Raw genomic sequence first — 23246 nt, 5'->3', positions numbered from 1 at the left:
TTATGGAATATCAAGCATGCTTATTTTTCTTGCCTTTACATTCAAATTAGGTAAATAAATCTTGTAGGTTTTTATTTGCTGTTAGTTCCTTACAATTATCTAGAAAGATTATGCTATTCAGGAATATTTGTAAAATGATATTGTACTTTAAACATGGCCCTTTGTGCCTACATCAAATTCATCGAGATCTACTCATTGAATAAGAGCACGAGGAATTGACTATGGTGAAACCTTTTTATTTCCTTAATGTGGAGATGAATCCCAATTGATTGTGGCAGTGTGATGCATGTGCATTTAATATTCCAAAGCACATGTGAGTTTTAGGTTATATAGAAGTATAATCATAGTCAATAGATTTTGATGTCATAACATAGGATTTTAGATGGATTATATGAGTAGAATATGGATAAAAGTGTTTTGAGATGGAATTGTTGCTGTTGTATATTGAAAATCTTCATATTTCTGAATTTGAAAATACAAGTCTTCGTCTCTTAGCAGTTAGAGAAATCCATCATGGATACTATCGGTGTTGAAAATTTGGGTGATGTGCCTATTGATGATATTGTGGGATCTTCAACAATGGAAGTAGATGGGGATAAGGATATTGAACGTCAGAGCCCAAACAAAGATGTCGAAATTTTAGCACCATATGTAGGGATGATTTTTGATTCTAGTTTGGAAGCTCAAAAATATTATGAAGATTACGGACGTCGGAATGGATTTTGGATTCGTATTCGAGATACTGCGAAGTCACGAAGGGGTTCAAATGAGGTGACCGGGATGACACTTGTTTGTTCACATCAAGGTAAATACACACCAAAGATGGAAAAAACTGAGGCAACAATCGGAAATGAAATTGTGAGAAAGATAAGTAGGAGTACTTCAACTATTAAATGTGGATGTCAGGCGACAATGCGAATTATACATGATGTATATACTACCCGATGGAAAGTGACGGTTTTCAAAGACAACCATAATTACAAGGTAGTTACACCAGGGAGGAGAATGAGTATGAGGTCAAATAGAAACATGCCAAAAGCAGCTAAAAATTTAGTTGAAGCATTCCAGAGAGAAAATCTGTCAGTTGGTAAAGTTTCAGCAATCCTTGGTGGTGATACGATTGGTTTCGATAATAGGGATTGTTACAATCATTTGAGAAATATTAGACACAAGCAGTTAGAAGGGGGAGATGCACAGTCAATGCTCATGTACTTCAAACGGAAACAACTTGAAAACCCACAATTTTTTTATGCAATACAGTGTGATGACGATGGGAGGGCAACTAATTTTTTTTGGGTTGATGCTAGGTCACGAATGGCATATCAATCTTTTGGGGATGTGGTGACATTTGATACAACTTATCGTACAAACAAGTATGATATGCCATTCGCCCCTTTTACTGGAGTAAACCACCACTGGCAGTCTATACAATTTGGGGGTGCACTTCTACAAGATGAAACTGAGGTGACCTTCATATGGTTATTTGAGACCTGGCTAGAAGCAATGGGAGGACGACATCCAAAATCAATAATCACTGATCAAGATTTGGCAATGAGGAATGCGATTGTCAAAGTTTTTCCAAACACGCGTCATCGTCTTTGTATATGGCACATTGAGAAGAAGTTCGCCGAGAAGTTACCACATGTATATTTTAAGAATTTTGAATTCAAGAATAAAATACAAAAGTGTATTTGGTCGACATACACTGAGGAGGATTTTGAGAAGGGATGGAAGGTTGTGATCAAGGAAAATGGTTTGGAACAGAATGAATGGCTACAACAGTTGTTTCAAATACGGGAGTCGTGGGTGCCTATTTATAATCGTAATATTTTTTTTGCCGGTATGAATACTACGGGTCGTAGTGAAAGTACTAATTCTTTTTTTGATGGATTTGTTACTTCGAGATCAAATCTTAAAGAATTTGTTATTAAGCATGAGCAAGCTTTGAAGAAGAATATAAATGATGAGAGGAAAGAAGATTTTCATTCAGAACACAGGTTTCGATGTGTTAAAGATAACGAATTACTTCTGAAGAATGCGGCAAATGTGTACACCAGGAATTTGTTTGAAAAATTCAGTAATGAATGGGTGAATGTGATAAATTATAAAATTGAAGAAGAACGAGTAATGGATGATGGATATCGATTGCATATTGTGAAAACTAAGTTTGGTGTGCCCGAGGAGTTCGTGGTTGAGTTTAATTTGGAAACATACAAGGGTACATGCCAATGCAAGAAATTTGAATTTATAGGAATACTTTGTCGACATTTTTAAAAAGTTTTTCTACGTTATGACATTGATTTTATACCATCTCATTTTATTTTGGAAAGATGGACGAAAGAAGCTAATCGCACTTTCAGAGTGAAGGATTCACTTACAATGGGTGATGACAAAGAACAGTCTGAACCAATGAGACTTGAATATTTGTGTCAATACGGTACTAAATTAGCATGTATGGCGGCATCTTCGGTCGAAGGATTCAAATTATTACGGGATAATTACGATGAAATGTGTAAAAAACTTAGTGAACTTGCACCTCGTGTAATGTCAGATCCTACAATTAATTCAGGTGGAAAGTCTACGAATAATGAAGCTCAATTGTCCCAAGTGTTACTTTTGGATCCCAATATCTCTCATACGAAGGGTAGGAAGAAAGATGAAAAGGGAAAAGAAAAGATTCTCAATCCTGGTAGATTGAAAAGCAGTATTGAATTGGCCCAACAGAAGAAAAAAAGAAAATGTGCATTATGTCTAAAGTTCGGCCATGACAAACGAATTTGTCCTGAAAATCCTAATAAAAAGAAGATTGGATCTACCCAAGGTAAGTAATTTCATATTTATCGTATGAATTATAAATTCAGTGGGATGTTAATTATAATTTGAGTTGAACATCACATGCTTGTTTTTTTTTCTTTTTTCAGGTGACGTATGGGAACATCATGCATGGACGGATGAATTGCAACAACCAACTGAATAAGAAGGTTCTATTAAAGTGTTGAGCATGGATCAAGATTTTTTTGTTTAAGGTGCTTCCTTAATACATAAACCCCTCATTATACTTCAATGAGAAAGATGTAGAAGTGGAGGAATTTCTTTTATACATAAACCACTGTCAGATTTTTTTTACGTTGCTTTTTAACTTTAAAATCAAGCAAAATTCTTCTTTTTCTTGGTAAGAACTAAATCTTCAAATTTTGAGTCTCAAATAATGCAACTTGGGTAGTTCTCTGGGCTCAACTTCTGAAGTTAACTTTTATGGCCATCAAACTAACTTATGTAAGGGTTGTTTTCAAGATACAGAAAGTTAATGATGCTGAGAACCTAACTGCAACTGCTAATAAGTCTGGAGGAAGAAATATAGCAGAATTTTGTTGGATACAGAGATGGGCACCAAAGCTTACTCGTCTGGTTCAAATGGCACTACAGAAGCAATCAAAAGGTATAAGATGGTTAATTATAAGTTCATTTTTCTGATTTCAAGTTTTTTTTTCCTTCTATTTTTGCATTTAAACACTTATTTATGGGTTAAGGACACATTATCTATGATCAAGACCACTCAGCATATAGGTGAGTGTGGCTGATTTTAAAACTTACTATCACTGATTTTTTCGTATGTATTTATGAAATCTCTTGTCTATATACCCACATTCATCTCTTTCTTCATCCTCCCTTTAATGGTACCTAGTGTTTACTGTTGGACTGTGCATTAGCTTACATTGCATTTGATACATGAAAGGTGCTTCCTTTCTTATTTGGAATGCTGATAGGTTCCAAACTATATTTTTGTGTTGCTTTAGGCTTATTATTTGTTTCTAGGATCTAAACAATTTTGCAAATAGGTTCCGGGCCACGAATAGAGCAACTTTATCTGACTTGACTAATGACAATTTTGCAAAAGTGTTTTCTCGACATAATTAAAGAGAGACTCTCCGAATCTATTTGGCTACATCATGCAGATTTTGGGTATTTTAGACTGAACAGGAGAGAAAAGAAAACATAACTCCTTTAGTATACTTGTTCTCTAGTTATATAGAGACTTTCTTTGTCCATGTTTCCTTCCCAAGTATGAATAGAGGATTCTACCTTCTTATTCTATGTGATTCTTTGAAAGTGGTTGAAGAGTTTTATATGAACACTCAGATATGTATGGATGTATTTATTGCTTTATGCTAATGCCATTTTAATTACTGATTAAGATTTCATTCTGCAGGTTTTGAAATGGACCATGTCGGAAATTAGCATTAACGGATCTTGTGTGTAATACGGGTGGTCATAGGGTTTTTGTTTCTATTTTTAAGCTAGGAGGGGGTTGGATTTTCTGATTGATTCATCATCATCTTCAGCTTCAGCTTCACTTATAACAATGTAATTAATTGATTTTGTGCATTTAGCTTTGTCTCTAAGGTTATTATTCCAAGCACACTTTGTAATTAATTATCAATGGTAGATGTTACGTTAAAAGTTTGTTTTGGTTTGTCTCTAAGGGTATTGTTCTTTTGTGATTCATCTATGTTCTATGCTGGCCTTTGGAAAGGCAATTCAAACTCTTGACAATCTGATTGTGTTTGATTCCTTGATTATTGAAAAGAATAAGCTTGGGTGATTCGTCCATGTTCTATACTCGTCATCTTGGGTGATCCAAAACTCTTGACATTTTTATGATGTGCTCATTTTGCAGGTTATCGTAGCATTGGATTCGAAGTCCTTGTACCCATCTAGTATTTCATTGTTTTTAGTATTTTGTAGCGAAGAGGGCAGCCATTCTCATGTATATTTGTGTATTCATTCTCATGTACAGTCAACTGTTTTTAGGGGGTACAATTTTCTTTTCTTTTCTTTTCTTTTTTCCAGGTTTTCTTGAATGGATTTGAAATGCAGAAATCACTTAAAAAGCGTGAGAAAAGGCTTACAATAGAAGTTTGAAGAAAATATTTGAAGATGTGTGCTCTTATTGATAGAGACAATATTAGCAGATTCATGAGAACAGACTTCCATATTTTATTGTTGAGAAAAGGTTTTCATGCAATGTTATAGAAGTTGCATTGTCGATAAAAGGACCTTTGAATACCAAAATTTTGTTTGGAAGATGTAGAGAATGGGTCAAAAGCTGAAGTTGCTTGGATATCGTGTATAACTTTACGAAACAAAACTAGCATATTCTTTATTGAAAGAGTGATTTTAAAAGTTAATAATCAAAATTTTAATGTTTTGATCCAAGAAGCAACTAGAATGTCAAGGAATTGGTGGTGGTGAGCAGTGACCATCTTTGGTGTTAGTTTGAGAGCATATTCGGATATCCAAACATTGGGTATGTGAAATATTTAGTACTTTAATTATCCTGTTTTACTCAACATAACCTTCACGGTAGTTGAAACAAGGAGAACTTCCAATAAAATACTGTGACAAAAATCTATAACAAAAGCTAAATGCACAATAAAAAACTAACTAATTTACAAGAAGCAAAAATTCATTCAAACCCTCCCAATTTAGTCGTCAGTCGCATATAAAAGTTCTTATTCAATTTGGATCACTGGTTCTTGAAACTGAATGAAGTTCAATTTAAATTGGATCTATTGTTCCTTCGTTATAAGAAAAAAATTCATTCGAATCTAGTTGGGCTGTCTAGCATATCCAAGGATTGGAACTTGGAAGTTGATTAAATCGACATAGAACATAATAGGAAAACATTAACACAAACCATTCACCTTTTATTCATCCCACCCACATGCATGACAAAGTATTTGCTATTTCTTTATACAAGAAAAGAGACAAATCCACATAGTAAACACATACAAATAGCCTGAAGCAAGGACTTCAAAAGAACTCCCACACCCCATACAAACATATACTAAATGTGATGAGACATAAATATGTCTTCTTTTGCCCATCTGTTTCATTTGCAGTTGCAAGGGTCACAGGTGCAGTTTGATCCACACTTGCAGCCTTCGTTCTCAACTCCCGAAGTTATCATCTCAGATCTGTTCAAAATAATAATTAGTGACAGTTAAGACTCATCATATGTTATAAATTTTTCTTAATTGAAATTTGGGATGGGACTTACCCCGTAGTTGAACCCTCAGCAGTGCATCTACAATAAAAAAAAATAACAATAATAAAATATCAAAAACAAAAAATTACATGTAAAAGAAGACTCAATACAGATTGGTTTGATAAATTTTTCTATAGAGACTACAACAACATATACTACTATAGAGTAAAGAGCCATGCCTGGAGGAGCTAATAAGAAAAGAGCCATGACTAAATTTGATGCTTTTGTTTGCTAATAGAAAATAATGCTTTTCTTTTGTTTGAGCTTGTCTGTCGAGATGAAGGAAGGGTTGGGTTTCTTAATAAAAACAGATCGTTAGTTTAAAAAAAAAAAAAAAAAATGAGGGAGTTGTTTTAAAAATTGTAAAAGTTACATTCTCATTCGGAATTGACGTCACAACGCGTCGCAGCCGTTGCTTTCGAAAAATCTAACGCAATAGGGAATGCCCTTATTACATGGTTAGAAACCAGTCATAGATCCAAAAGTATCCTAAGATAAACATTGATGAATAGAAATGAACCTCAACAAGAAATTTGTTGCCATTGATTTGAATCAATATATGATAATACACACTAAAGAAACTTCAAATCTAGGCAAACCCATGAATCTCAAATAGCCTTTAAACAATTAACAAAAAATCTCTCTTTTACCAGTTGAGGGACCACTTGGAACAGTAGCCATGTACAGGTTTCCATAAGAAAGTGTAAAATCAACTTTAAATGTTCAATAAAAAAATTTAAAATTAGATCCACTCAACAATTACAAAATTGATACCATCTAAATATCCACAATACCCATTAAAATTATTAAAGCAGACAATCTAGTATGGATATGGAGTGAAATTTTCAAAAGTTGGGAAGGATGTTGTGTGCAAGGTCTTTTAGACTAATTCTGATATAAGTTACAATAAAACTACTGAGAGAGAGGGCTAGAGAGAGAGAGACTTGTATTTTTGGGGATAGAGTACAATCTTCAATCTCTCTTAATCAAAAATTTAAATAAATAAATAAAAAAGAATCTTTGAAGGGGAGAAATTCATACAAAGTTGGACAAATCCTCAACAAATTCTTTGTGTGCTGCAGTAACAAATTCATACACGAATGGATCAATCCAAAACCTCTAACCCATATTTTGAAAAACCATTGTTTTTATATGGCTCATGAACCTCCCCCATTATAAAAATGCATTAACGATCATAGTGACCATCCTTGCAAAAAATCAGCTCAATCCAAAACCTCTAACCCATATTTTGAAAAACTGTTGTTTTTTCATATGTTTTTACATATGGCACTTGAACCGCCCCCCTAACAGATACCTCACTTAACATAATTTTAGGTGAAAATCTAGAAACAATGGTATACAAGGTTCTGTTTGTAAAAATTTTATTACAAAAGTTGAATATCGAGAAACAATTCAACCCATAAAATATCGTCAAACAAAAGTCGAATATTTATATTTCATTAAATATAAAAGGGAACGGATCAATGGACATATGAGAAAACAATGTAACATTAATAAATTTTCAAAATATGGGTTAGAAGTTTGGGATTTAGAATGTGGACCGTCGATATGGGTTCAAAAAAACTTAGTCCAATCTGAAACTTCTAACCCCATTAAAAGTGATTTAGAATGTGGACCGTCGATTTTTTGCCAATTTTTGCCAATAATTGTAAATCAGTTTTGATGGATTTATAGGTTTCAGATTGAGCTGATTTTTTGTGAGGATGATCTTCTCATCATAGTGACCATCCTCGCAAAAAATCAGCTCAATCCAAAACCTCTAACCCATATTTTGAAAAACCATTGTTTTTATATGGCTCATGAACCTCCCCCATTATAAAAATGCATTAACGATCAAAGCCAAAAATACTCAAGAATGGACAAAACACAGATAAAATCAAAACTTTTTATGTAAAAAAATTTGGGATCAAAGGTCACCTCTGCAAGTACCAAAATCGTTCGGATTCTTCGAAATCGTCGATCGATCGAGAGAGAGATCAATGTGTTGCTCTTACTTCGCTTCTACTTCGCTTTGGGTTCTCTCGATTGAGAGAGAGATCATGATATTCTCCCTATTCCCTGTGATTCAGTTGATCAAGAGAGACGATGGGTTGGGTTTTCAATCGAGAGGAGAGTTTGGTTTTCTGTCAAGAAGAGAGACGAAGAGTAACGAAAAGTTGGGTTTCAGTGTTCAAAGGCAACAAAGAGTTGGGTTTCCGTCGAGAGAAAAACGAAGACCAGCTTGAGAGAATCGTCGAAGGAAACGAAGAGATTTGGATTTACAGAAGAGACGAAGAGACAAACGGTTGGGTCGAAGGAAAACGAAGGTTGGGTCGTCCGTTGAGTGAGAAAACAGAGGGTGTTTAATGAAAGGTGCAACAATGGGTTTTCAGCCGAGGTTGAGTTCGTCTTCTTCGTTGAAAACCTTATGAAACAGCAACATGTCTGTCGAGAGAGAACATAAAAACAGAGATGGTTAGTTTAAAAAAAAAAAAAAAACAAACAAACGAAATAAAAAGAAAAGACGAGGGAGTTATTTTCAAATAAAATAAACTCCGTTTCTTTTATTTGAACGGACGTGTTGAACCATCTGCGCCGTCCATTCCCTCAAATCTAACGTCTCTCGTCCATCTGTTTCTCAGCTGGTTTTCAGCACGTCCCTTGAACCGTCCCCATATATATATATATATATATGGGAAATGTTCAGCAACAAACATTTTGGCAAAACATGGGTTAGAGATTTTGGAATGGGCTGATTTTTGGTGAGGATGATCTCTACGGTGAGGAGATCATCATCACCAAAAATCAGCCTATTCCAAAACTTCTAACCCCATTAAAAATTGTTTACAAAAAATGGACGGTCCACGATTTTTCAACTTGTAAACTGGGGCTAGAAGTTTTGGAATGACTGAATTTTGGTGAGGATGATCTCCTCACCGTAGAGATCATCCTCACCAAAAATCAGCCCATTCCAAAACCTCTTACCCATGTTTTGAAAAATGTTTTGCCAAAATGTTTGTTGCTGAACGGGACCCATATATATATAGGAAAATGTTTAACACCCTAAGCTTTACCCTACACTTTAACAAACGTGTTTTGGTGAGGATGATCTTTCGGAATTGGCTGATTTTTGGTGAGGATGATCTTCTAATCATAGAGATCATCCTCACCAAAAATCAGCCCATTCCGAAATTTTTAGTCTTATGTTTACAAGTTGAAAAATCGTGGACCGTCCTTTTTTTGTAAATCTTTTTTGATGGGGTTAGAAGTTTTGGAATGGGCTGATTTTTAGTGAGGATGATCTCTATGGTGAGGTGATCATCCTCACCAAAAATCAGCTCATTCCAAAACTTCTAACCCATGTAAGACAAAACACGTTTGTCAAAGTATAGGGTAAAGCTTAGGGTGGGGAACGGGACCCATATATATATATAGATATAAAAGAGAGAGTGAGAGAGATGATTAAGGAAAAAGTGAGAAAGATAAATCCCCCACGTTACACCTTCCCGCTCATGACTAGTCCATTGGCGTACTAGTGGACAAACTCATTTTGTACCATTTATGACCATTTATTCTTGCATAATCAAAGTATCTCCATTTTTTTAAACAACTTTGAAGCCGACTGTCGCTTAAAAAGTTTGAATGACCCATTCCGTAACATGGCACGTGTCCTTTTCACTTTCTTGTTAATTGTTCAAACACCCCTATACTTCACAGTAATGACATGACCCTTAACCTCAGTCTACTCGCATCCACTAATGGAAAATGACTGTGAAACCATTGATTTTTTTTTTTCAAAACCAATTATCAACCTCTTGGATATGATGATGATCACAACAACGGTGATGTGATAATGATGATAATGGTAATGACAACCAGAATGATAATGATGATGATATTGGTGATGCAGATGGTAATAATGATGGTGATCATGGCATTAAGGTTATTTTTAATTGGTATATGATAGAAGACTAGGGTCAAGGGAGTATATCATCAATTTTAAAAGATAAGGAGGTATCTAAAAAATAAAATAAAGGAGTATGTCTTCTTTTTTTTAAAATGTAAAAATGGGACAATGACTCTGAGGAACTATTTATTGAGAATATGTACCAATTAGTCCTCTAGAAAAGAGTACAAATTATTTAAGTCCTACTTAATAAAATATTCATCTATTAAAAATCTTTTAAAGATTTTTATACAAAAAATATCTCAAATACCCTTTTAACAATTAATCTAAAAATATATCGAGTCAAATAAAAAACTTGACCAATTTATTTAATTATTAATATTTTTGTAAAAATAAAAAATAAATATTTTTATTTATTAAAATTTATTTATAAATTCAATATAATTCTATTTGACTCATTTAAGTAAACTTGCTAATTTTTTAGTTGAATCAATTCAATCAACATTCAAGTCAAGTTTTAAAATAATGTTTTAATTATTTATATTTTTTAATAAATTTAATATATATATATATATATATATATATATATATATATATATATATATATATATATGGGAGCAATCGGCAGTCCTAACGTTTGCCAAGTTTGGTGCCAAACATTTTTTGTAAATCACTTTTGATGGGGTTAGAAGTTTTGGAATAGACTGATTTTTTGTGAGGATGATCTTTACAGTGAAGAGATCATCCTCACAAAAAATCAGCTCATTTTGAAACTTCTTACCCTAGTTTACAAGTTGAAGAATTGTGGACCGTCCAATTTTTGTAAATCACTTTTGATGGGGTTAAAAGTTTTAGAATAGACTGATTTTTTGTGAGGATGATCTTTACAGTGAAGAGATCATCCTCACAAAAAATCAGCTCATTTTGAAACTTCTTACCCTAGTTTACAAGTTGAAGAATTGTGGACCGTCCAATTTTTGTAAATCACTTTTGATGGGGTTAGAAGTTTTGGAATAAGCTCATTTTTGGTGAGGAAGATCTCCTAATCATAGAGATCATCCTCACAAAAAATCAGCTCATTCCAAAGCTTCTAACCCATATTTTGAAAAATGTTTGGCACCAAACTTGGCAAACTTTAGGGCTGCTGAACCGTCCCTATATATATATAGGGTCCCGTTTAGCAACAAACATTTTGGCAAAACATGGGTTAGAGGTTTTGGAATGGACTGATTTTTGGTGAGGATGATCTCTACGGTGAGGAGATCATCCTCACCAAAAATCAGCCCATTCCAAAACTTGTAGCCCCATGTTTTCAAGTTGAAAAATTGTGGACCGTCCATTTTTTGTAAACTATTTTGATGGGGTTAGAAGTTTTGGAATGGGCTGATTTTTGGTGATGATGATCTCCTCACCGTAAAGATCATCCTCACAAAAAATCAGGCAATTCCAAAACCTCTAACCCATGTTTTGAAAAATGTTTTGCCAAAATGTTTGTTGCTGAATATTTCCCATATATATATATATATATGGGAAATGTTCAGCAACAAACATTTTGACAAACATTTTGGCAAAACATTTTTGAAAATATGGGTTACAGGTTTTGGAATGGGCTGATTTTTGGTGAGGATGATCTCTACAGGGAATAGATCATCATCACAAAAAATCTGCCCATTCCAAAACTTCTAACCCGTCAAAAATGGTTTACAAAAAATGGACGGTCCACGATTTTTCAACCTGTTAACATGGGGCTAGAAGTTTGGAATGGGCTGATTTTTTATGAGGATGATCTCCTCACCGTAGAGATCATCCTCACCAAAAATCAGCCCATTCCAAAACCTCTAACCCATGTTTTGAAAAATGTTTTGCCAAAATGTTTGTCAAAATGTTTGTTGCTGAAAGGGACCCTATATATATATATATATGGGGGGCGTTCGATGGCCAACTTTTTGGCAAAACATTTTTCAAAACATGAGTTAGAGGTTTTGGAATGGGCTGATTTTTGGTGAGGATGATCTCTACGGTGAGGAGATCATCCTCACCAAAAATCAGCTCATTCCAAAACTTCTAACCCATGTTTACAGGCTGAAAAATCGTGGACCGTCCATTTTTTATAAACTGTTTTTGATGGGGTTAGAATTTTTGGAATGGACTGATTTTTGGTGAGGATGATCTCCTCACCATAGAGATCATCCTCACCAAAAATCAGCCCATTAAAAAACTTCTAACCTCATCAAAAATGGTTTACAAAAAATGGACGGTTCACGATTTTTCAACTTGTAAAATGGGGCTAGAAGTTTTGGAATGAGCTGATTTTTGGTGAGGATGATCTCCTCACCGTAGAGATCATCCTCACCAAAAATCAGCCCATTCCAAGACCTCTAACCCATGTTTTGAAAAAGTGTTTTGCCAAACTGTTGGCCACGAATAGGGACCCTATATATATATATATATATATATATATATATATATATCAAATTAGTTTAATGTTGATGATGATAATCATATTCATCTGCATCACCATCATCATCATCCATGTGAGTTCAAAATCACTAATTTTGGGAAGAAAAACTAAGGAATTTTTTTTTCTTCATTTTAATCTTTTTTCCCCTTCATATATAGTTATATAAGAGATGATCATAATCAAGGGATATGTTATTAAATTTTTTAAAGATGGATTAGAAATAACACGTATCTTTCAACCTCAAAATTCGTTGAAAGGGTAATTATGACATTTTCGCTTCAAAAAATATTTTTAGACTAATATTTAATAAAATGAGTACTAAAGATTCCATATATTTTCAAAAGGAATTTTTTGGTATATATTTTCAAAAAATAAGTCTTTTGGATTAATTGTCCCTATAAAAATTGCACATGTCACTTAAAAGGTGGGATAGCTCCAAAATTTTTAGTTAGTTTTTACTCATAGTCGAACAATCATTTGACATGTAGTGCGAATGATGTAAGCAATAGAGAGAATTTCTCTCCTGCCCGCATGTCCTCTACCCACAAATTTAGTTTTTAAGATTTTAAATCTTATGAAAGATCATTGGGCCCACATGAATTATCACATTGGATATCTAACATCAGATCCTTCTAGATTTCATGAACAACACATTCCGGAAAAAAAAAAAAAAAATTTAAAACAATGTTTTTTGAGCTTGATCCAAGGTGTTCAAAATGGATGGTTATCGAGCACCCAAATTTAAAATTACAATTCAACGGTGAAAATTGATTATTTTAAAAAGAAAAAAAAATTATAGTTCATAGTATATTTTTCTTTACATTCTCGAGGCATCGGATTATGTTGTTGAATTCCACAAGGTGATCCTATCAGTCAATTTTCTTTTTTTTATTAAGGTAGGATAGAGAATTTTCTCTCTTATTGCTTATGCAAAAGACTGTTGGGTAGTGAGCAAAAAACCACTCCAAAAGTTTTAAGTTGACCCTTATTTGTAACATGGTTTTAAAACTCAGTTTCGCGTCTCGTCTTATCCATGTCAGATACTGAGTAATCTCGGATGAGTTTTTCGATACGTCCCGTTCACAAATAAAAAAAATGAACGTGGAGTTATAAATCTCATTCGAAAAATTGATTTGTTCGACCAGTTTATCCATGCCTAATACCGAGACGATTAAGACGATATGTCTTAATACCAAACGAGTTTTGGAACCATGATTAGTAATACATTGTATGAAAAGTACGATTTATCTCTTTAGTCCATAAATGCTTCTCTTTCCACTCTCTTTCTTCTTCGACAAGTCCAAGTCTTTTCATTATTATGCTCTCTTTCTCACTCTCATTCTCAACAATAATAAAATACACATCAGTAATAAATGCAATAAAATAATACCATGCTGTCCATGCGTATCTTTTTCTAATTTTCAACGACACAAAATTCTAATAATTATTTTTTTGATATATTTTAAGAAAATGGCGTTTCTCTTAACATTTTAATGATCTGAAACCTTTTGCATCCAATAATATTGTTGGACGTTAAAAATATCCTTGTAAGACATTTTATGTCAGATGGTATTTTTATTAGAACTTTTGGTGTAAGTGGTTTTAGACATTGTAATAATCTTTATCAATATTATTGAAATACACTTGTGATAAATAGACTAATGATAAATTGATATGGCAAAACATATGTGATATGTATATGGTGATGTGGAAAGGATACAAAATCGTTGATCTTACGTCGTTTATGTATAGACGGAGAATGTTTTGCAGCATCAATTTATCATATATCTTATAAATTTTAGAGAGATTAATCGAACAGACTTAACTATCGTAATTTTATTACAATAGTTTTTTTTTTTTTTTTAAATCAAATTTGTTATTGAGCAAATCTTACTTTATGAATCAAGCTAGCATGACTAACTTAGTAATATTTCAAATCTGACTAAGGAATCAACACCACAATCTTCTAGGTTTTAATTAAAAACTCATATTTAAATGAAAACATTAAAAAAAAAAAAAAAAAAAAACTTTTTTAAACTTGATCGTAGATATTGAAAAAGGATGACTATTCAATTCTAAAATTTAAAATTATTATTCAATAGTAAAAATTATTATTTTTTTCTATTTTATTTTTCAAAATTCTTAAAATTTTATCCTTTGTCATCAGATCATGTTTTTGGATGCTACAAATTGATATTATTAGAATCCACTCTAAGGTATATTATGTAACAAATAAAGTTTATAAATTTCAATTATGTGAGATACTCGTAACAAGATTTGTTGGGTAATAAATTTTATAAAGTTAGGTTTTTTGAAATTGTCAGAATTTTAAGGGAGATTTTATAATAAAAATATAACATTTAGGTCTGCTAAGTAAATCTCTCTAAATATTAGTGAAATACGACAGAAATTTTTTTTTTTTAAAGGATACACACAGAAGATCTGTCCATGTTAACCTCGGTGTGAAAGAAAAACAAATGGAGCAGGTAGACTTTGTCACAATCAAGAGCAAATTTTAACGTGTCACGTTTCCAAAATTTATTAAACTAAACCCTTAATATTTTAAAACTAAATAAATAGTGTATTCCATTCCCGAAAACCGGATCTGCCGGCTTTAGTGACAAATTAATGTAACAGCATCAGGCACGTGATGTGAACAGAGTCCAACTTTAAAGATTTTGGAGAAACCTTCTTCGTAAGATGATACGTGGTGCTTCAAACCATTTGAATAAATTTATCTAACAACCCAGTGAGCACGTGATATGTCGAGTGTGCACCATGGTTTTAAAGCTCGGTTTCGACTCTCGTCCATACCAGATACCTGAGTCATCTCGGATGAGTTTTTTCATACATTTGAAAAGTCTGGTTAAAATATTTGAAAAATGAACTTGAGATTTTAAATCTCTATCAAAAAATTAACTTGTTGGTCCATCTCGTCCATGCCTGATATCAAACAACTCGAGGAATATGTCTCAATTTTGGATGAGTTTCAAAATCATGGTGTGGATGAATAAAAACAAAAATTGTTAAGAAGAGCTTAAAATAATAAAAAAAATCTATTGAAGAATCAAATTAGTCTTTACTTCAATGATTTATTTTATTTGGATGTTAGATGAGTCCCAGTAAAATCTTTTTTCCTTACTAAGTTAGTTAAAAAAGTATTTTTTATGGAATAAATATTGATAACGAATGTTACTTAAGAGTCTCCTACTCAAAAACCTAGAATTAATGTCTGTAAAATGCATTTTCATGTGAATTATTAAATAATTATCTTAATTTTGTTATTTAAACATAAAATTTATTTTTGACTTATATCTAGACCACATTTTTATTTCAACATTTGCAGTTACATGTATTTTTCTAGTGTTGGGTTCGACAACCAATGTTACGACACTAATATTATAAAAAATGGTTTAGAAATTGTGGATTGTCAATTTTTTATCGAAAATTTGTAAATCACTTGTGATGGATTTAGAAGTTTCAGACTGGACTGATTTTTTGTGAAGATGATCTTCTCACCATAGAGATCATTCTCACAAAAAAATCAGCTCAATTCAAAACTTTTAAGTTACATAAAACAAATGTGTTGACTCCCTATTGTTGGTTGCCAAATACCACTCATTTTTCTATCCAACTTATAAGCATATTTAATACTTCTTAAGACATCTTTTCTTAGGGGTGGGATCATAGACCAACGAGATGGCCAACATTTCACAAGTGTAGGATCCTAGAGATCCACCGGTGGAAATTGAGTGGGATGGATAAATTGCTAATTTCTTAAGATTACTTTGAACCCCCAAAATCCATTGTGTTCTTCATCTCTCTCTCTCTCTCACTCACACACACACACACACACACACACACACACACACACACAGATGACAAACCATAGCCCGTTGACGTTTTTCTCCCTCTAATCTTTATACCTTCGTTGGGGTTTAGGACACCTCTCCTCGCAGACGAGATAGAAAGGGGAGGGACCCAGAAAGTGTTTAGGTTCGATGTATAAGGCAGTTCATTGTAATTTTAAAATAAAATTTAATAAGACATGTTTAACATGATTTCTTCCATTGGATTCTCAAGATCTAACACCACTAAAATGTTGGATTAACTGTTGGCTATCTTATTGTCTCTTGACAGGCATTTTTCTTACCATTCAAAATTATTTACTTGATAGCAGTTGAAAGAAAGTTTTAGTCGATTTTAATCTTGTTTGTCATGTGCTTATTAATAGTAATTTAAAATTCTCATAAAAATATTAATAAATTAATCTATTAATTACATGCATACGTGCCGCTAACCATAAACATCTGTTTGATATGATCAAATGAAAGCATTTACGATTCATTGTGCAATGCCAAAAAAAAAAGCATGACCTATAATTTAGTACATGACGTTGACAAACCAAACATGGTCTTATACCAAATAAACATTTTAATTATAATATTATATATATATAACCTAAAAGTTTAATTTTCTCCATGATAATTAGGCATTAGTACAATTTAAATTTAAAAAATTTTAAAAATAATTTTATTTTGATTTTGATTTTTTCTATCTAAAATTATCCACTCACTAAAAAGTTTATTATTTTTGTTGAGTCACTTATTAATTATTAAAACATTAAAAAAAAAAAATCTTTTATTAAAACCTATCGACTCCACGTTTTAAAGGGCCCTACTTGTGTAGAACTCTTTTTAAGTGAGTGAATAATTTGAGATAGAGAAAACTCAGCAAACTTCGCAGGGGTATTATTAAAATATCCTAATTTAAATTGATCAAACATTTTATTATTATACTTATTACTTCTATAATACTAGGTTTAGGACTCCACATACATTTATTTAGACAAATTCCTGCTAATTTTAAAACATATTACTTTGACCTTAGTTATAACTACGAGATTAATGAAAATGACATAAACACCCTTTTCTTTAACTTCCATCTACCACACTTGTTTTCCCCCAACCCAAAATCCAACTACTTTGGTTAAAACTTCAACCATTGATGATAAAATTGTATCTCAAACAAGATAGGTGTAGAGGTGAAATCTCGTATGACCATCGGTTCCTCGAGATTTATCCCTAACAATCAATCTTCATGGTTCTTTATGTACTAAATAATGATCAAAAGTTACATAAAAAAATAATTAAAGAGAAAAGCAAGAGAAAGAGATAAGAAAAAAAATCAAGATTCATTTACAGGGTTCGTCCGAAAATCAGACTACGTCCCCGAGCTTCGAAGGGCTATTCCACTATTCTTCAAGTCATTAAAAGATTTAGAAGCCCTAGCCTCCTCTCTACTTTCTTTCACCTCTGAGCCCCCTCCTTTTCTTCTACCTATTCAATCTTTTTATATATAGAGAGAGACAAACCCTAAAAAAAAGTCAAATCAAATCAGAATTCTCTACAAAATTTATCCTTATCTAAAAATAAATATTCTCTAGTCAATTAGGAGACTTTCTGTTTCTGGGTAAGATTACAATCTTAACATAAAATCTAATAAACGATATATCAATGCCTCGAGATAGACATTAATTATCATATGATCGGTCATTGATATACGTCTTATTTATGCCACGTGTCCAATACCGATTTTAACCTTTACAATAGGATTTTTCCAAAAGTTGATTACATTTTAGTAGGTTGGATATAATGCATTGAAGACAAGGTGAAATAGGTTAAAAATAAAATATTATAATGGTTGGAAAGTTTGACGATGACCAAACTTTTGAAAAAATAAAAGTTAAGGGTTTTTTTCACAAGAGATCGACGACGACGGATTTAAGTTTTTTTTATATATTATAATCTCTCATAAAAGACTAAGGTCAAGGGAGAGTATGTCATTAGTTTAATTTGAAAATACATTAGGGTATTGCCAAATATTCATGAAAAACCGAGGATATGTCACCTAAATGAAACTACTAAAACACTCGTAATTGTTTCTAAATCCCAAAACTGAAAACGTAGAGCTTTGAGTAAGTGCATGAAGCTTGCAATCATGAGGACCTATGTCAGTGGTTTGTCAATTCTCTCTATTTGGATTGGGTGCTTCTATTCAAACACACTTAAGTAGTTAATTGTAAACACTTTAAGTGAAAATTGTAAAAGAAAATATATACATTTTACAATTTTACCATTTTCTATATACTCATAGCACCCACCATAATCTAATGATAAAAAAACCAACTTCTTACTCTCTTTTTCTTCATATTCATCTTTTTTTTGAATTTTGTGAGAAGTTGAATGGAAATTAGGTTGTAGATTTATTCTTCTAATTATCTTATAGGTACCTACCAAACATAACTTTCTACTGAATATTACAAAATCAATTTGGTAAGTACCTATCGAACATTACAAAACAGATTTAGTAGGTACCTGTCAAACATAATTTTCTCATGTAAATCTTTAGTTCAATATGTCAATATTGAATCTCTATGTATAGTATCAGTACAAAAATTGATTCGGTAGTGACATACTGAACTAAAAATTTTACACAAAAAATTTCTTATATGAATAACTACGACTAAATTGGAGGTGTTAGGGTAAAAAAACACAAGTCAGATTAAAGCTTAAAATCTTCATTAAAACTTTTCTAGATGTAAAGAAGAAAAAGAACTAGTTCAGTAGATATAAGATGGGTGTAATGAGAACCATTTAAAATTAAGCAAATTAGGTGTGTGCATTGAGAACTTTAATTTTTTAGGTAGGTATAGCGAGACATTTGTGTGTGCAAGAATAGCCACCCATTTGGATTTGAATCCACGGTTTATAGTTTGCTTCTCCAAAACAAATTTGATTCTTAGGGGTAGGATCGTAGTTTTCTAAATCAAATTGCTTATCCTATATGTCATGAATCATGTATGCAAAGTTACATGTACAATTATAATGTTAAAAACTTTTAAATTTATATCAATTGTTATAAAAATAGAACTTGAAAATAAAGAAGAAAATTCCTTTTAGGCATATAGTAATCTATGTTGTCTTATAGACAACAGATGCTCCCACTCCGATTGAACACGAAGATGCAAATGAGTTGCTGGCAAACTTGTCTTCAAGATACAATAGAGTCCAGTTTTATCACAACTATAAATTTCCTCAAAATTTGCACTAATTTGAGAAAATCTGTCACACAGAATCTTGGATACACAAATGCCTCTTATTTGTAAAAAGTTAGAATTAATTTTTTTAAATAAAATTGATCTCTATAAATAGAAAATAATTTCAAAAGTCACATCCATTCGTAAATGGATTAACAACCCTTCTTTATTTTTAATTTCTCTCTTTTTCTTTCTTTCTTATATATATATATATATAAAATCAAAAAGAATTATTAAAATTTTCATATAGCTAAAAAGGCATTAGGAGCTCTCAAGGAAAGTCTTTGAAATGAAAAAAGAGAGTTAAGAATAAGTTCTTATTTATAAGTTTAAAAATCCTTCCAAAAAAATTAAGAAAGCAATGTGGGATTTACAAATATTTGAAAAAATGAGTCAAAAAGTACTTTTACAATCTTCAATCCATGTGAAAAGATATTAACCAATAGAAATGTTTTAAATAAAAAGTACTTACTTTTACTTTAACAAAAAAGTACACCAATCATAAAATACTTTTCAAATATCATTTTAAAACAAACTAATTAATTTTATTTGAATCAATTCTAAATAAATATTATCAACATTTATTTTAACATAAATAAAATACATAAAAGATCAGTTATCTCACTTATGCTATTCACACAAAGTGGAAAAGAAAAACATATTTGAAGGGTCAAGGCATTGAATTTTTATTGTCGGATATTTTTTTTTTTTGATGGGCCAAAACTATCAAATTAATGGAGGATGGGATAAATTCGACGACTCTAAGTTGTCAAATATGGGGAACATAAAAAATTTCAACTAGCCTAGACCATTGAAATTAAGTTTCTAAAATTCGTGAGCTTTGACCCGTTGAAATTTCATGTTGAATTTTAGACCTACAGTCTGGATACCCCCATCATAAAAAAATTTCATAATATGACACATTCAAAATATTAAATATAAAATAAAACTTGAATATAATGTACATCATGTATTGAAATAATAAAATAAAATTAAAACTCGCGCCTACACACATATATTTGAGTTTGGATCATATGCACCCAGGGTCGAGGAACAAAACACTGCTCCCACAGCTCAATACACGCCATTTAAGTATTGAGGTGTGGGTGGAGGGTTTCCTTCCTCCACCCCGGGTGCATCCGATCTGGACTCTATACACAAAATTAAAGTGACACCTGAAAGAATGGCTTGCTCAAATTCAAGCCATTAATTCAGGAAGGTATGCAAAACTAAAGTAAATGATCATTTTTGTTGTCCTGGGAAATTGACGAAAAGTATTAAAGTAGAGATGATATATAAAAAAAATTAAGCAAATATGTTATATCTTCACAGATCAATTCATTATAGGAACCGACACCAAATCTGCTTAGTACCAATTCATAGCTCTACCTAAGGATGAACGAATTGGATAACTATAAGTTAACCCACCTATTGTTCATTCGCCTTGTATTCTGTTGAGGATACGACATTGCAGAAAGGTCAAATACGTAATATTTTTCTTAAGTATACTTATGTCATTTGCTCTGATTTATATACTTATTGTAAAACCCGAATTAGGGCTATAATGAATGGCTCAGTTTTTATGAGGGAGGAAGAAAGATTGTAACCAGTTTTTCATAGTTAAAAGAAGGAATCTCTCTATGGACGTGTATTAACAATAATCAAGATGACACATCAGCAGCTGAAATAACTTAGCTCAAAATGTTTCTCTACCATCAACTCCTCTCTTGTGGTGTGATAATATTTCTACAATATCGTTAGCTTCAAATCCAATTTTTCACGCACACACCAAACATACTGAAGTGGATTACTACTTCATTAGAGAGAAAGTAATCAACAAGGAGTTGAAGTTTCACATTTCGAATATTGATCAAGTAGTCGATATTTTCACTAACGCTCTCTCAATTGTGTGGTTCAAATACTTACAATCCAAGCTTAAAGTTGCCCATTAGCTGGGGGGGGGGGTTTCTATGAACAATAATGAAGGTAACACATCGACTAATTCTGTTTCGAGAGTAGTTACATCTTAACAAAATTTGTTAGCTGTTAAAACAGTTGTAACAAAGATAACTTAAGTTAGTTAGTGTTCTGTAACCCTATATAATGGAACCAATGTCATTGTTTATAGACACTGAGAATCACTCTCAAATAGTCTTCATTGTTGATACTTTGGGTGTAAGCAATCTTGTCGTTGCTAGGGAAAGGGGAAAATATGTAAATGTTTTTCTTAAGTAGGGGCGGAGCCAAGGGGGGCAATTGCCAATCCTGGATTTTGTTTTTTGGAAAATTTTTACTGGGAGTAATTATAAAAGCACCCATGAATTAATAAGGGTAACCCACATCATAGCCAATTTTTTTTTTTGACTTATATGAGTCAAAAGTTTCAGAATGAGCTGATTTTTATGTTGAGGGTATAATCATCAGTAGTGCTACTTCATGTTTCCTTTACAAACACATTTCTGAAATGTATGCCCGATTTTAAGTTTAGGATTAAGATGACTTAACAATATTTTTTTGATGATTGAAATTTCAAAAACCAACTCTAGACTTGAGACTCATTAGACTAGCTATATTTGCCCTTGATATTCTACTTGATGCCAAACCTTATTCTTCCCATCTATGTAAAAAAAAAAAGTTCCCTTTATGATGGAAAACCTCTGTCTGACAATTCATCATATTGAAGATTCATGGGAATCCTTCAATATCTCACTATGATAAGACTTAGTATCACCTATGCAGTCAATCAAGTATGTAAATTTATGAGTCACCCACATAATTCTCATCTCAAAGTAGTTAATTATAATCAAGTTGGGGTAACATTGGGATTTACTGCAATTTTTTACATTTCTGATGCACATAATTGTAGATGCTTTTTACTCGTGTTATGTGCACACCGCCATGTCAGAAATGTAAGAAATCGCAGTAAAGCCAATGTCACCCAAGCATTAGTGTTTTAATTATGATATATTAAGGGCACTGTGTTTTATGGGTTTTATATCTATCGTTCATCTAATAAGGTTGTGCGAGTATTTTGTGATGTTGATTAGGCCAGTTGTCTTGACAATTGTTGATCACAACTGATCTTTGTATTTTATTCAAACCTAACTTAATCATTAGGCACACCAAGAAAAATAACCCACTATTTCTTGCTTGAGTATCGAGTTGAATATCGAGCATAAACAACAACTACAACAGATGTTCAATGGTTGTCTTTTTTAACTTCAAAACTTACTGCAACCTCCTTTCACCTATGTGGAGCCATTCGAATTACATTTATCCCGACTTTTGATCAAATCATGGATGACTTTACCATAGGAGTCTTTCCTGCCCGAATCTGCTCACGTCTTCTCTCCACAGTTACAAACATAAAATAAAACACTGCTGAAGAGATTCCAATCTGCTTGGTTATCCCTGCAGCAGTAGCCTCAGGTCCATGACTTCCATGCAGTCACCCAAGTTGACGTAAAATCCTGAATTAGGGCATATAATGAGTCGGATTTTATCTGAAAACCAAGTGATCCAAATCCGAATTTAACGGGTTTGTACCATTGGAGTTGACTTGAATAAAAATGAGTCAAATATGGGTTGATATCTCTTCTTCCCAGTTGGATCCGTTAGATATTTGAAAATTATATTCTTATATTTTTCAAAATATCTTTTTTTCTATTACTTTAATATAATATAAATTTTTATAATTAAATGAATTATAATGACAAAAGAGAATAGTATA

At 32.3% G+C, this 23246-nt stretch overlaps 1 long non-coding RNA gene and 1 pseudogene across 2 annotated transcripts; one reads left to right on the top strand and one right to left on the bottom strand.

Annotated features, from left to right (window-relative positions):
• The first annotated feature begins 513 nt into the window (after positions 1-513).
• Positions 514-4515, top strand: LOC147406934 (protein FAR1-RELATED SEQUENCE 5 pseudogene; annotated as a pseudogene). The gene is made up of 4 exons (XR_015175835.1): positions 514-2821; positions 2922-3026; positions 3295-3439; positions 4211-4515. The product of XR_015175835.1 is annotated as a protein FAR1-RELATED SEQUENCE 5 pseudogene (transcript).
• Positions 4516-5700: 1185 nt separating this feature from the next.
• LOC147406933 (uncharacterized) lies at positions 5701-8570 on the bottom strand. The gene is made up of 3 exons (XR_015175802.1): positions 7988-8570; positions 6062-6088; positions 5701-5978 (listed from the first exon to the last, which is right to left on the bottom strand). It is a non-coding gene; the product is annotated as an uncharacterized LOC147406933 (long non-coding RNA).
• Positions 8571-23246: the final 14676 nt, after the last annotated feature.

Source organism: Akebia trifoliata, chromosome 3 (genome assembly GCF_017979445.1).
Source record: "Akebia trifoliata isolate Shusen 1 chromosome 3, ASM1797944v1, whole genome shotgun sequence".
NCBI lineage: Eukaryota > Viridiplantae > Streptophyta > Magnoliopsida > Ranunculales > Lardizabalaceae > Akebia > Akebia trifoliata.
The sequence above is the reverse complement of the archived record's forward strand: the minus strand, read 5'-3'. Positions and strand labels throughout refer to the sequence as shown.